General features: G+C 39.7%; 2 long non-coding RNA genes across 4 annotated transcripts; both read right to left on the reverse strand.

The window, feature by feature from the left end:
- Positions 1-424: 424 nt before the first annotated feature.
- LOC116799211 lies at positions 425-7966 on the reverse strand. 3 transcript variants are annotated; one of them, XR_004361021.1, is made up of 3 exons: positions 7919-7966; positions 4496-4567; positions 425-4078 (listed from the first exon to the last, which is right to left on the reverse strand). It is a non-coding gene; the product is annotated as an uncharacterized LOC116799211 (long non-coding RNA). The 3 variants fall into 3 exon arrangements; XR_004361018.1 differs by lacking the exon at positions 4496-4567; XR_004361020.1 differs by lacking the exon at positions 7919-7966 and having other exon boundaries at positions 4496-5953.
- A 59-nt stretch (positions 7967-8025) lies between these two features.
- LOC116799207 lies at positions 8026-15776 on the reverse strand. Its single transcript, XR_004361017.1, has 4 exons — positions 15428-15776; positions 9772-9934; positions 9037-9111; positions 8026-8090 (listed from the first exon to the last, which is right to left on the reverse strand). It is a non-coding gene; the product is annotated as an uncharacterized LOC116799207 (long non-coding RNA).
- Between the last annotated feature and the right edge of the window lie 415 nt (positions 15777-16191).

A 16191-nucleotide genomic window follows, 5' to 3' on the forward strand; every position in this document is an offset into this window, starting at 1 on the left:
AAAACCTTTGTGAGGGAAGAAACTCTAACCCTCCTTCCCAGTGATTTTCATAGGTGACATTACTTTCCCCCACAGTTATTTTTTTATGCAACTGCTGCCCACCTGCCCATTTGTCTCAGGATGATGCCTCCCCCAAACCTTTCAAACACCAATTCAGACAGGTTTTTAACCCCCTCCTCATGCACCCTCTGTGCTTTACTCTGGGCACAACTGCACTTTGTTTTCCTGCTGACTTCTCTCAGTTTGATTCTTAGCATCTTTCAGTCTCAGATTTAATGTATATTTGATGATACAGAGAGTATGAAGAACTCCCCGACTTCCCCACCTTTCTCAAATCTTCCTCTTTCTTTAATATTTGTTCAACATTTTAATATTCCTTTCATGAATTATCATATTTAAATGTCATCTCTGGCTAGGTTGGGGGTTTTTTGTTTGTTTTTTGTTTGTTTTTAACACCTGAACATGTATTTCTTCATCAATTTCAGAAATATTTGCTTTTACCATGGGAGTAATTCCTTTCTATTCCTTCAGAAAAACAGTCACTAATCTAAATATAATAATCTAAAAATATAACTAGGTAAACACATTTTTAATTTTTTTAATAAGCAGTTCATTGAGATATTGTCACTATAAAGCATTCAATGCCAAATAAGTAAATGCAACCTGCTGATACTTTTAAAAATATGCAGGATAAACTCCAGGAAGTCAGAATTAAATAAAAGTTTCTGTCACTCCGAGCACTAGCACTAGATCCTAGACAGATCAGGCTCAACTTGTCAAAACTTCCCCTTGTGATCTGAAGTACATGTATCTGATGCTGGGACTATTCGATCTTAAAATGTCACTAGGGCTATTTGTGCTGGGTCATATAACTTCAAACAAAGTATTTTATACTCTTCTCTCTCCTTTCCTCTTATCTGATAGTGGGTGGCTCTGCTAGTGCTTAATGTAAAACCATTAAACACCACTTTTTTTTTTTTAATCTTAAATCAGTGCTTTCCTAAATTGATGCTATTATCTACTTTAAAAATGGATATTGTGGATATGTATATAATAATAGTAATAATAAACACTGCTAGACTTCCCAAAAGTGCCTTTGCCACTTAACATTTTCATTACCATTGCTCTGTCTTACGGCCACAGTTAATAAATACAGAAATACCCGGGGATTCACACTATGTCTTTATTCCTCTTGTGTGTTTCATAGCTATCACTCAAGTTATGTTAAAGCATTTCATGAGAATAGTAGGACTCTGGCATCAGCTTATGCAACCTTAAGAGTCAACTTTTCATTATTTTCTAGCCAGATTTGTTTATTTGATTCAATCTTATTGGCAATGTGAAGGTTTATGAGTATTCATACGACAGATGCAGGTACCTGACCTGGCTCTACTTGCCCTAGGGTGAGAGCTGGAAGCATTGAGTAGCAGTGATGTAGACAGAGCTGGGATAGCTTCATGCAAGCCAGGTCATGACTTGAAGTGTGTAGTTCCAGTGAGGTGAGTCTATGCTATTTACAGGTACTGGATGAGAAATCTGTACAGCACTGCTGGTTTACCACCTCAGGTTTCAGTGAAGTTAGGGAGACAGGGCTGTTAGGGGAATTGCATTTGATGCAGGCATTGAAACATGCAGGGGATAAAACCAAGACCACAATATCCTCGTCTAGCTGAAGTCAATAAAAACAGTTCAGGAAAAGATGAATGTTTGAAAAACTATGAGTCTAAAATAAGGCATGTTGCAATGGTAAAGTGTGTGCTATGCTTTCCTTAAAAATCAGGAATTTACATGTAATTGTCTATTTCGGACTTTTTGATTCAATTTGAACCTGTGTTCCGAGTACTCACCACTCTCATAATTTAAGACTCATCGCTTTTAAACACAGTAATGTGTCCTCAGTCCTAGAGAAAACCAACTTTCTTGCCTGGCTGAAATACAGAGGTGTGAGAAATCAAATATTTTCGTAGATTGTAACTAGTATTTGTGCAACAGAGAACTCACACTGAATTGAAGATCATCACAAGCAAGTGGAAAGAAAAGGTCTCCATGTGCATGTTACCTTCATTTAAGGAAATGAAATCTAAGCTACACTTGAGGTCACTGGAAGTGAACCTTGGAAATTCTGAACCTCTGACTTCATTTACAGGAAGCTCAGGAAAACATGTAGACTGTTGTAGTCACCCTTACCTGTTGTTTCAAATTTTCCACTTATTTAGATATGAAAAAGAAAAGGAAAAATTCACATCAATTCAGCTCTTGCAGACATATTATTTTAATGGTGCTCACTGACAATATTTCAAAAGCTGTGCAGGCTGGTAGTATCTACATAAGAGAACAAAATTTCAAACCAGTCATTATAGTCCCAGGCTAGAGCTTCCTTTCCTGAGAGACACTAAGAATGGCCAGCAAAGGCCCCTGAAGATAACTGAAGAAACACTGCTCTGCAGTTCCTCATGTCTACAAACCTTTTGATTTGTACTACTGTGGCCATGCTTATTGTTTCCATGGTGCCCAGGAGGCCTAAGCAAGGATGACAATCCAATTCTGTACCTCTAAACAGCTACTTGGAAAAACAACTTTGGTTCCACAGAACTTGTTGAGAAGAGATTATAAGATAAGCAAAGCTGTTTTCAATACTGATGTGTGAGCATACTCTCACAAATACACTTACCATACACTCACAAATACACTATTATTCAATCCAAAAAGGTGTTTTCTGGGCAAATAAATACACATATATATTCACATCAATATAAGGAGCCATGGTCTATCTCCTGCTTCTGAAAATTCAGCTTTATGTACATGGAGGTGGAAAACAACAGCTGTGAGGGAAGGAATTTGGAGTACAAATGCACACCAGATCCAGCTGTAGATTTGCATTCTTTGACATCTGGTGCTGACTAGACATGGGAATTCTGTGACAACATGAGATTTTATGCATCTGTCAGCTAAATCTAGCAATTCTCTTTGGGACAATTGCATGGATGAGGTTGATCTCAGAGAGCTGCTTTAAGCCAGAACAAAATAAAGGAAGAAGACTGTATCTGATTTGTACCCGCAATTTGCAGAGCTGGCTGGTTGCTTGAACTGGGATCACACAACTGGTCTGCAAGAATTTGCAAGATAGTTTCCACAGGAGACCCAACATGTTTGACTTCAGAAGTGCTGTGACTGGGGGCTCCACTGAAGCCTGTTGGTGCATAATGGAAAGGATTAAGGGTTTGTGTGCATGTCTATGTGAGGAATTCAGTCAAAGGACAAAGACCAGTTTAAAAAATGGATTTTCAACACTTTTCTAAAGATTATTGAAATATCATAATAAACCCAGATATTCAAGGAAAAGAAAGGTTGTGACCATGTGAAACAACCCCTGATCTGACATAATCTTGCTCTTAGCTTTGTAATTTTACCTCATTCCAACAGAGCTGATTTTTTTTTTTTTAATATGAGACAAAGTCTTGTGCCTTATGCCAACCCAGTTTTTTCTCACCATGATTTATATGCAAACGAAGGAACAAGAGTTTGAGCACCAAAGACATTACACATCATTATACATTTTAAATCCTCAATTTAGGATATATTGTCGGACACTACACATTGTAAACCACCACTGCAAAATGAAATCAGATCTCTAATTCATGCAATTTTGTTTTAATCTGTACTGCACAGTAACTGTCATTCTTAAGGGAGCTACTTAATTTAACTGGATTCTTCTTTGTATGACTACAGGATAAACAGATTTCACATGAAAGCATTTAACCTCTTTCCTCATAACCCTGGATAACCAGGAGTGGGTGTGGACTGAGGCCCAATGGTGATGCTGTTAAGTCTGTAGCTGTGACCTTTCTACCTCAGACACCTGAGACCACACGTGGCAGCAGCACTAACGAATGTGCCCTTTCCTGATGAACTCATGCTTCACAGTCCCTGCTATGGTATATTGCATAATCTGGGACGATGTAAAATGATTGGCAGTGTGGAAGATGAAATAAGCCCCCTTCCTTCCTTCCTCATCTTCCTCTCAGATAGGCTGCTTGAATTGCTTTTGTTTTGGGATGACCCTTGTTCCAAGCGATTTCTGCAGCAAAAGGAAAGCAAAAAGCTTTTTTCAGCTGCAGATTGTAGATCATGTATCTGGACTCTTCAGACATAAATCAACAGGACCATTTTTATGCTGTTGCCCCATTACCTGCACATACTAATCAAATTTAAGCCATTTTCAGACACAGTGATTGAACAAGGACTTGTTATAGAATTTTTTTTTAATAAGTGCCATTGTGCTTTTGCCATGAATATGTGAAGAAATAACCTGAACTGCTTTGGCTCCCAGTTGTCTCTTTGCAAAGTAATCTTTGTGCTACACATGTGGTGGCAAATATTTCTGTAATACAGCCCCTGACTCCTTTAATTACATCTTATTACCCCATGAAGGATAAAATGCGACTAAAGCTCTTAAATATACCATATTAATGATGGCTATAAATGTAGATATTACCTTAGCAGTGCTGTAATGGAGTCTGGTATGCTGAGTAGAAGTCCACAATTTTCTAAAAATACACTCCTGTAACTGTGAAAGACACACAGGTGGAAAGTCGCCAGGAGAAAATAGGCTTGGTTGACAACTTGTGGCTGACAAATGTTAAAACCAAATTTCTCTGTTGGTTATAAATCAGGCATGAGAGAAACTTTTCTCCCTCGAGACAACTGACAGGTTTTTGCTCTGGACATAGGTGCAGTTTCTTAAAAGACAGAATGTATTTACAGCCTATAAGATACCTACTATTTTTAATACTGACTATCAACAAGCAAGCAATGGAATTTTTTATTTATATTAGAAAATGTTGTCATGTCTGTGTGTTTTGTGTGTGTGTCCATGCATGTGAATGTAACCCTTGCACATACTATGCAACCTGCGTGGGGCCATGACAGGTGGTATTCTAGTCATGTAATTAATTAAGTCTAGCTCACCCCAACCTGCAAGTCCCAGGGTGTGCACCCATCAACCTTTCTAAAACTGGAGCACAAGATTACAACACTGACATGCCTAAGCAAGGGACTGACATTAACCTTGTGTTACATTTAAATCATTCCAGGCAGTCTGTTTTGAATTTCTAAATGTGCTGTACTGTTCTAATGAGTTAATTCATTTGGTATCCATTTCCTCCTGTCAGCTGCTTTTGGAAAATAAATTGTGCATTGTTATCTTGGCCTTGTCTGTCCTATTAATGGTTTAGGAAATGCAGCTGAAGATTATCTGGAGTTTTCTATGGCAGACGTTGACCTATGGCAATGGGATGATCAATCACATCTTGAAGGAGTCAGAATCTGCAAAATGCTTATTCATTTTGTTTTCTGTCTGCAGTGTAGATTTTTTTAAAAAATATTTTCAACCGTTTGTATAGTTGAGTAAAAACATAAGTGTTGGCAAGAATTTTGTAAAAACATAAATCTCAGTGTGTATATGTCATCCACCCAGTGAAAGTGAATATAGCAATATACTACAAATTTCACATTTGCCAGCAGTATATTAGAAGTCTTCTCTATTCCCTTCTTGTTTGATATTAGTGATTAAATTGACAATACCATGATGATTTCCATGTGCTTTCATAGTGTTGTTAATCTAGGTGTGAGTGGGGAAGGATATAATTCATCTACCCCACAGTCTCTGCCAGCAGTGGACTCACAAAAGAACATTGCCCAGGAGCCTGGGGTTACCTGAATGCTCCTCTCACTTGGCTCCATGGTGTATTCTTCACCTGTCAAGACCTGTATCCTGCTTCCCAATACTCTGTTAAAGACTGTATCATTTAATTCACTCTGGTGAGAAGCACTACTGTTAACTGGTCCTGGCTGAGTTTAGAAAACAAAGCTTGCTGGGGTGAGTCTGATTCCTGTTTAAGAGCTGGAAAAAATCCCACAAGAGTGGGAGCAGTAGCCTTCCCTGCTCTTTCCAATCCCCCCACCATTTCCAAAATCTCACAGTTTTTCTTTACAAATCTTCCTCAGTTTCCTAGCAAGCATTTCAAATCCGCTCTCCTAGGATTATTTTGGCAACTAATTTTTAGAAATACCTAGATATCTTTGCTCCCTGGTGTTCTGGCTGTGTTGCCTGTGTCAGCTTTTTGCACTGCTCTGTGTGCTAACCCCACTGCGGCACACAGTACAGCATTACTTGTGCCCATGCTTTCCCTTCTCTCCAACCACAATTAGATCATCTCAAAATATCTGTACTGCTCAGAGGCTCTAGATTTGATGTGAGGGTTCACAGATTAATATAGCACAACTAGTTTACCTTGGGATTTAAACAAGCTACTAATTTAACAGCCCTGAATCTTTCTGGCTGTCCCTGTGCTGAAGTCCTATGCTTCCCATTGGATCTGTGGGAATAAGAAGTGTATAAAAAGAAAAAGAAGCACAAAATTCTTAGCCCTTCAGGCCTTTATTTCCCTGTGACTTTCAGACAGTTCTCACTTGCACACTGGAGAGACTCAGGCTTACTTTTTTATGAGAAACAGATTGAATCCATAGGTTTTCATTGATCTTAGTGCAAGTGAAGTTCATGTCCCTGAAGAATCCCCAAAGAGTCTAACACGTGGTGTCAGGAACAGTCAGGACCTTGTACTTGAGTCTGTTTTCTCCTGCACTTCTGTTCTCCTCAGCAGGTGGTGGAAAGACCTCTTTTTTTTCCCTCATTATGCTTTTGATTGTTGCAAACAACTTTGACCATTCTTGCCCTACTTTAACTTAAGCCACTGAAGTGGAGCCCTGAGTCGCCCCTTAATCCTGAACTGAGAGCTGACCAGGAAAAGAAGCTGCTTACACAGTAGCGAGGAAATCCATTCTCTGAGAAGGAATTCTCTGCAGCCACATGTGACATTGCCTGAACACAATCCTCATCAGCACTGCTGTGATGCACAAATCCAAGCTGGGCCAAAAAACTTGCACCCTATGCCCATCTGAATTTCCATTTTCCCAGAGTGTCTCACAGTGAATGTAAAAAACCCCTCCCTTGGAGCTGCTGATGACTCTTGGATGGCCCCATATGCCTTGGGTGGCCTGCATGTGCCTGGCTTTTTGCTGTTGTCTGTGGATAGCTCATATTTTCCTTGGTGTCAGAGAGCTGCAGCTGCACATCTGCAAGACACTCCAGGGAGAAATGGATCACAGTTTGATATCTGTAAATAGCTTCTCAAATTCAATATTTTTGAAAGAAAATACTGTCAATGGTTTTATTTCAACTTTATCATTATTTTTGTAACTTAGTTCGATTTTAACAACAACAAAAAATGTCCGGTATTCTCTATAGTATAAATTGGTGCAGTCTCACTGAAGTCTGTGCAATTGCAACAAATATGCCAGAAGAGAATTTGGCCCATGAAGGGAAAAGAAGCCTTGATAATGCTATACTCTCAACATGAACATTCATTTTCCTTATTGCCTCTCTCAAGAGATCATTTTCTCTGGTCAGAACTCCAATTGCAATTTTTGCTATCAAGAATATTGCTTTTAAACAGGAAAATAAAGAGTAAACTATGATAATTTTCAGTAACTATACTATTATAGCCTTAATTTTCAAGTGAAAACATTACCAAACTCAATTTCAGATAACATTTTTTTATGTGCAACCCACTGTTGATATAATAACTTCTATTTTAGGTTGCTAGCAAAGAGAAGAACAATGTGACCCATTTAAAAACTGGCTCACAGAAAAATATTAACAAGCCATTTATCACTACTATTTAATTTTGGTGATAAGCACCTTTTGATAGAAACATTTCTTTGTTACAAAATTAGCAGTAGCATAGAACATATTTGACTATAACACATGCGCTTTGCAATAGTACTGAGAAATGGACTTTCTGTTTGTTGCCAGTTGTTTTGAAAAGAAATAAAAAAAAAAAAGGAGGAAAATGCTCACCTTTGAATTCTTCAGTAGATGGAGCTTGAATTTTGAAATCTCTGGAGTTTTGAAATCTCTGAATTTTGAAATCTCTGGAGTTTTGAAATCTCTGAATTTTGAAATCTCTGCAAAGGCTGGATACAGGCTCTTTGGGAAGGACAGGTCAGGATGGTGAGAAGGAGCAGTTGCCCTGTTTTAGAGAGAAAGGGAGGAACGTATGGAGCTCTGCCATGAGCCAGCTGAGAGCTTATGAATCTGGGCTGGCTGGCAGGTTGATGCGGGTGACATCGGTGTGGGTGTCTGCTACAGACTATCTGATCAGGTAGAAATAGATCAGATCTCCTTCAGATAGCCAGAAGAAATCTCATATTTACCAGCCCAGGTACTCACAGAAATCATCGACAACCCTGATATATGTTGGAGGAGCAGGACAGCAGGACAAAAGCAACCCAGGAGGTTTCTGGAATGCACTGAAGGACAATTTCCTGATACAGGTGATTAAGGAGGTGAAGAGAGGAGATGCTTTGCAGGACCTGACTTTTACAAACAAGAAGAACTGGTTGGTAATGTGAATGTCAGGAGCAGCCCTAGCCACCATGACCATGGGGTAGTGGAGCTCAGGATCCTGAAAGCAGACAGCAAGTTAACAACCCAGGACATCGGGAAAGCAAACAATGGGCCTGTTCAGGGACCTGCTTGGAAGAATCCTATCTCAAGACACCATCCTGCAGAATAGAGGAGGAGTTCAGGAGAGCTGACTGATTTTCAAGCATCACCTCTTCAAGACTCAACAGTGATCAGTCTCCACCTGCAGGAAGTAAAAGAAAAGTGGAAGGAGGTCTGCATGGATGAACAAGAAGCTCAAAGATAAAAAAGAAATGTTCAAGAGGTGAAAGTAGAGTTAGGTGATATAGGAGGAATATAGAGACATTGCCCAAGTATGCAGAGATCAGGTTAGGAAAGTCAGAGCCCAGACAATCACATCCCTTGAATCTGGCAAGGGATGTGAACAGCAAAAAGACAGGTTTCTACAGGTACCTCAGCAGCAAAAGGAACACTGGGGAAAATGTGGGCCCACTGCTGAAGGGGGAAGGGGACATGGTGACAGAGGACGTGGAAAAAGCCAATATACTCACTGTTCTTTCCTCATTGGCCTCTACTGGTAAGACCAGCCTTCAGTAATTTTAGATCCCTGAGATGCGGGGAAATATCTGGAATAAGGAAGAATTACCATTAGTTGAGAAGGACCAGATTAGGGAACAATTAGACAGCTGGGCTGAACACAAGTCCATGGGACCTGATGGGATGCAACCACAAGCACTGAAGTAGCTAGCCAATGTCACTTTGAAGCCACTCTTGAAATGCCATGGCCATCAAAGGAAATTCCTGAGGACTGGAAGAAAGCAAATGTCACTCCTTTCTTCAAGAAGGAACTACAGGCCAGTCAGCTTCACCTCATTCCCTGGGGAAAGGATTGAATAAGTAGTTCTGGATACCATTTGCAAACATGTGAAATACAAGTGATTAGGAGTAGTTAGTATAGGTCTAGGAAGAGAAAATCATTATTGACCAACCTGGGAGCCTTCCGTGGCAAAGTGACTGGTCTGGTGCATGAAGAGAGAACAGTGGATATTATAATCTTGAGTACAGCAAGGTTTATGACACTGGCTGCTGTAACATCCTCAATGGCAAATACAGACTAGGGTACAGCCTAGGTAAGAGGAGTGAGCAATGAGACTGAAAATTGCCTGAACTGCTGGGTCGTTCACATTGTGATCAGCCACACAAAGTCCACCTGGATACCACTCACCAGAGGTGTACATAGGAGATTGATATTGGGGCCAAAACAGTTTAACATCCTCTTAAGTTACCTGGACAGTGGGACAGAGCGCACTCTCAACAGGTTTCCAGATGATACAAAACTGGAAGGAGTGATTGCTACACCAAATGTTTGCAAATGGAGGAACAGGCTGACAGGAACCTCTTGAAGTTCAGAAAAGGGAAATGCCAAGTCAAAGGAACAACTCCAGGTACCTGTAAAAGCCGAAAGGTAAACCAGCTGAAAAGCTGTACTTGGAACAGTGTTGCCAGCAGGTCAAGGGAGGTGATCCTGCCCCTCTGCTCAGTGCTGTTGAGGCCACACCTGTAGTGCTGTGTCCTGTTCTGGGCTGTCCAGGACAAAAGAGATGTAGAGCTACCAGAAAAAGTCCAGTGCAGGGCCAAGAAAATTGTTAAGGAATTGGAGCATCTCTTCCATGAGAAAAGGCTGAAATAGTTGCAGTGATTCAGCCACGAGATAAGAAGGCTCAAGGGGATCTCATAAGTGTGAATAAATACCTGATGGAAGTGGATAAAAAGGATAGAGCCAGGATCTTTTCAGTGGTGCCCAATGACAGGACAAGAGACAACAGGAAATTCCACTTAAGAAAAAAAATATTTAATATGTAGGTGGTTAAACACTGGCACAGGTTGCCCAGAGAGGTAGTGGAGTCTCCATCCTTGGAGACATAAAAAGCTCAATGGGACATGGCCTTGAGCAATCTGCTTTAGCTTTCCTTGCTTTGAACAGGGAGTTTGGACTAGTTGGTCTCTAGAGATGCCTTCCAACCTCAGCCATTCTGTGAAATCATTGCTTCTATAATAAAACAAAAAGTGTTATCTCTGTAGGAAGCCCCATGTCATAGTCATGGATGCAGTCATGTTCTTCTGCTGCTAATAAGTACTGTTAACAAGAATTCATGTATAAACCTGCAGGGTGTAGGTGCATGTAGAATCCTGACATCCAGGAAGACAGCAGGGACCTTTTGGCACCTGATTCTGGGGTAGATGGGGGATGCTTTGCTGCTCCTCACCAGCTGCATTCCTTAGAGGTTGGGCTTTCCCACCTACAGGTAAGGAGCATAGTGAATGTCATGACCTTGGTCAGTCCAGTATGCTGGAGAGAAAGAGCAAGCTGCTGGTGGGGAACAGCTGCCTGTACTGGCACTGTGGTACCTGGGGAGCCCTTCTCTCAAGGAGAACCTGCAGCTGATTTTTCCAGCCTACTTTCTAGACCTTTTGTGCTGATCCCACAAAGCACAAAGGGAATAGAGCAGGGTTGGGAATATGTGTGAAAAAATATCTCTCCTGGCCTTTTAGATACTGAACAGAAGGAGTATGTAACAGCATGACTTTTGTACCAATTCCATAGAGATAAAAATCACTTTTGAAAGTAGTTTTTTGGTTGTTTAGGAAAACTAATTTTCTTCTCAGTTTTGAATTAGACAGTCATTTTATTTTCTCTTCAACTTCCTATTATTGTTGTGACTATTATCAGGAATGAATTATTCTGAACATCAAGCATAAGAAGAAAGCTATACTTTTTTTTTTTTTTTTGCCATCCTTTTAATACTAAGTTTTGGCCTGGATCACTTACTCTGCTTAGGATTAATGCATTCATGAGCCTTATTTTCAGTAGCTATGAAAAAAAGACATTTTAAAGCAAATCGAGGTAGTTGATAACTTCCCTAATGCATTTTTAATGTATGAGACATTGTAAGGACAGAAAAGCATTCTGTGTTCTGCAATACAATTTGACAACAAAAAAAAATTAAAAGGAGAAAGTAAGATAAAAACAAGCTAACAGAATGTGTGGAAGAGGGAAAGATACAGCCATGCTATTAGTGTCCAGTTGGCTAATTTTATTGGGATTTCTGGCATATGAAAAATGAATATGATAACTGATGGGGGGATGAGGATGTTGTGATATTAATAAGAATGTAATTCCATAAGAAATTGTCTTGTGATTTATAGCTAATAACATTACTGAAATGAGGCTAATGAAGGAAATCAATCCTATATAATACATATTTGTAAGTCTGATTCTCAAAGCATTTCTGATGGAAAAAAAATAGATTTATCTTTTCCTCCCAGTAATCCCTGCTGACATCAGAAGACTCACTAAAATCAATTGACAATCAGACTGGGGAGTAAATAAACCTCTGTGGATGCACTTCTGCTCTGCCTTGCTTCTGTAGCTCCTCTCTCATGACAATGTCCTTAGAGCCACATTTTCTGTAAGAAAACTGCTACAGTGCATCTGGAGCGCAGCTACCGACCTTATTGCTGTACTAATAGACTCCACCTGCTATGAAAGTTACCTTTGGTCTTGCTGACTTGGGTACTAACCACAAAGGATTTGCTGAGCTATACCAGTCTTTCCAGACCTTTGGCTATCTATGCAATAAGCTGATCTACACTGCACCCCTTACTGCTTGGTTTTACTGATATTAGTGCTGGAGAAAACTAAAGGAAGGCAAGCTTTATTGTACTCACCCATTCTGTAGAAACACTTCAGGCTGCAGTGCATGTTTTCCCACCCCAGCCTGCCTTCATCTAAGTAAGTGAAATCAGCTTCAGTGAGATTTAACAGATCCCTGAAAATGTACAGTTATGCTCTTCTTTGTATTCCTTGCCTACTTCATTACCCTTGGAAAGAACAATGTGATTGATAATATGTGTCTTATAGCATTTGGAAGATCACCTGTTTCTTCAGAGAACTTTCATGGGATATATTTAAAACCACAGATATTTTAGAAATACTAGCAGTAGTTTGTTTTGCTTCAAGTACAGACTCATAGTTCTCCTTATGAGTGAATGTCTACAATGAAATTACTGATTTTGTGAATAATTTTGTGGATGATGAAGTGTGACTGCTATTCTTGGTAGACTATGAAGAGAAGCTTCCCCACATATTTATCTCCTCTAGCCCAACACCTTCCTCTTCAGGATTCTGGAAATGGGCATACTAGCAGAGGTTTCTGTCTCTGTCACCATGTTTATTTAAGTCAATGGCAATAACCTTTCTGATGTCAGTGAGGCAGGATAAAATCTTATGTAAACAGTCAGTGCTTACATATTTCCTCATCTCAAGAACCTTGCTGATATCTGATTTAACACCTGACATATCCACCTCACCCAAATACTTAAGTAGGCACAGATATGTGACAGCAGGGAGGTATGATGTGAAGAAAAAGATGCAAATGTAAAGTTGGATTAAAGGTGTAGTGCTATGGACAAGATCATGCCACCTATTTTTGTGTGCAAAGTTTTTTCTTCTATATCTTACTTCCAAGCAACTGTTGAGGTAACTAGTATGAGGCACAGGAGATTATAGGCAAAAATTAATTTGTACTATCAGATGCTTGAAAGAACAGAAGTCTTATGTGAGCTTGGTGAGAACAGTCTGAGATCTGACAGGGATGGAGACACACCTGACATACAGTAAACAAGAGAATGGCTACTGGTTTCGAAAGAAAAACAGTTGATTATGTTTAGTCAGAAAATGAAAGATTTTAGTTAGAATCCTGACTGGATATTTGTGTTTGAGGTTACTTACGAAAACTACTTAGCACAGAGCAGACTAGATCCTGGCACTGTTGTGCTGTCATCACTGTAAATTCATTAATGTTTCACTGAACTGTTCTAATGCCATTAGACTGCCCTGTGTCACATGTGTGGTGTCTATGAATGCTCTCTTTGTCTCCCTGCATAGCAGGGAAGGTGAAAGGCACTGGAATTGAACTGATTCTTCAAGCCAAGGATCTTTGTAATCATAAATAAAATAAGTCCCTTCAGCTTAACATTCATTGCCTCCTTTCTCATTTAGAAACAGATGTCAGCACAAGGAGAAGGCAGGTGCAGAGTGCCTCTTTCAGCTGCTTTTGAAGGAAAGCAAGAAGTGAATAAGTCATAGGGAGCTGTGTTGTACGTATATTTAGAAAAGCATTTATAGCTTCTAGATACATTTCTGCTAATGAGGGTGTGAGATGTCAGCTCTTTGAAAGTTACAGCATGCGCTGTCACACTCTCATCAACTCTGATGGATGGAGTGTGTATGGGAATATAATTTAAACATGAGGATATAAGGAATTATTTAAGTTACAACAGAAAGTACTTAGGAAAAAATGTCTAATACTAGAAAAAATAGCTGCCTTAGTTGAATGCTATATAAACTACAAAATTTCTTAAAACTGGAAACCCCCAAATGGATGCTCTCCATACATTGCAGTACTGTCTGAGTCTGCATATAAATACCCTGAAGAGTAGCTGTAAGGTTACAATTTACTGTAGTGTCTAACTCCTGAACGTAATGAAGGCCACAAACTGAGTGTTGCCAATCATATTATTGGTGTTAAAGCCAGCAGCAATGTGATCTGAGAGCACGTTATATTTGGGTGTGTGTTAAGAATCTGACTACTGCCATTTTCCCCCTTAGGCAATCCAACTTCCACACAAAACACTGTCATTTTTTAATGAGAGCAAGATCAGACCCAACACGATCCATAGCTTCTATGAGATGCCAGATCGAGGTGAGTAGAAAGGAATAAACAGCACCATAGTCTCTCTCTCTCCTCTCTCCACATCTACTGAGTGAAGCTGGTTTGAGGTGGATTGAAAACATGCTATTTTTTGTAAAGAGCTGGCACAATATGCCCTCATTAGCAAAGCATGCCCACTTTTATTGGCCACTCTTGCAGTTCCTCATTTGAAACACCATGCTGCAGGGATTTTGCAGAGTGTTTGGGATTTTAACTATGAAAGGATAAACTGACCAGAAAAACTCCTGCAGCTTTTTGGGCTTGATGCACTGCACAGTCTGGCATGGATTTCACTTTCCCTGTGACACTGAAAAAGTACTAATCTTCCTGTCACAGGACAACTTGCTTTGATGCCCTATCCTGGTGATGATGCTCTGTGATAAACAAGCTTTTAATTTTGTATTTCCATACTTTTACTTAGTAAATTGCAACTTGACAAAGCTGTGTGTTGATGACTGTGCCAAAAGCTTAGCCCTGAACAGAGATGGTAAAAAGAGGGAAGGACAGAAAGTGCTCACGGGAAGTGCACAGAAGAACTGTGCTTTAGAAGCTTTGTCAGTGCTTTGATTTAGTGCCATCAGTCTCACTGCAGCAGGCCTTCTACTTAGTGCTAATGCAGACAGTTCAGGAAAACTTCGAAGAAACTATAAGTGATGCCTTGCAACCTGAAAAGAATCTTTTGCCTCCCTGAATTCTAAGAAGGGATCTGCCAAAGCAAAAAGCATGCCGGGGACTGAAGAGGAGCCTGCCCTTTCATATGATAGGGTCTCTCTGGAAAGAACTGTAGTGTAATCAAAGTATATAAGTAGCCAAATCTCAGCATTAGATTTTCAGGGAAAAGCCCTGCTGGCTCCTTCTACATGACACCAGTCCGCATGTGTCAGATATAACCACTGGGAATGGGCCATCTTCAGCGTGAAGGGAATACCCAGCTCTCAACTGTATGCTACCATACCCAAGACAGAGCTTTTCAGGGCCAAAATGAGATTTTAAGTGCTTAACAGGAATAACAATAATAGAATTTAGGAGAATTTAAGTTTGATATAAGAAATACTGACCCATAGCTGGGAGCTAAAAATAAGCTATTTCAGAGAAAGTGGTTAAAGACAGTTAAACAGTTTGGGAAGCAGCACAGGAGTGTAATTAGATGAGGATCTTTTCTGCTTACCTGAAAGTCGTCTTGTTCCCTGAAACATTAACAATAATCCTTCAGTATTGCCCTGTCTCCTGGTGTTATTCTGCCCCTTTCCCAGATGAAGAGAGGCTGAGTTTATCTGCTTTGCTGATGTGGACAAAACAAAGCACACTATGCTATGAACTAACTCCCTTCCTGTGGAACAAACATTAGGAAGCAGCTGAAGAGATATTTAAGACTCCTGTGTTTCAATGTAAACCAGAAAATGCCTGTTTTCAGATTCTTAAACAGAAGGGTAGAGACTGTGAAATACAAAATCTTACTGAAAGAATAAAAAGTCTGATATTAAACTCTTCTTTTTAGTGAAGAAGTCTCCTCTGATGCTTTCCTCCAGGCTCTTTTCATATAAAACTGCTGTACATGGATGTATTGCAGGACATACAAACTATTAGGTGAACTCTTAGAACGACTGGATAAATTATTGCATGGAAATCTGGAGCATTTTGGGAAAATATTTCATGTTCAGTGTATGAAAGGATTTTTATTTCTGATGGCAGCTGTTTGGTGTTGTTCAGTGGCTTGGAAAGTTACCAGTCCATTTGCATTTCTGAATATAAGCATTTCTGTGTCTGTAAGATCTCAATTTTTTAAGCCTGGGGATGCAAAGATAAATTCCTTTAGTAGTTCTTTTTGCCAGATATCTAATCTGAGCCAGCTATTACTACATTATTTTTGGTGTTATTATCACCTTGGAAGAATACTAATTCAAGAAATCAGTGCTCAGTGTTTCTATGCAA

This window comes from Chiroxiphia lanceolata, chromosome 1 (genome assembly GCF_009829145.1).
Source record: "Chiroxiphia lanceolata isolate bChiLan1 chromosome 1, bChiLan1.pri, whole genome shotgun sequence".
Classification (NCBI taxonomy): domain Eukaryota; kingdom Metazoa; phylum Chordata; class Aves; order Passeriformes; family Pipridae; genus Chiroxiphia; species Chiroxiphia lanceolata.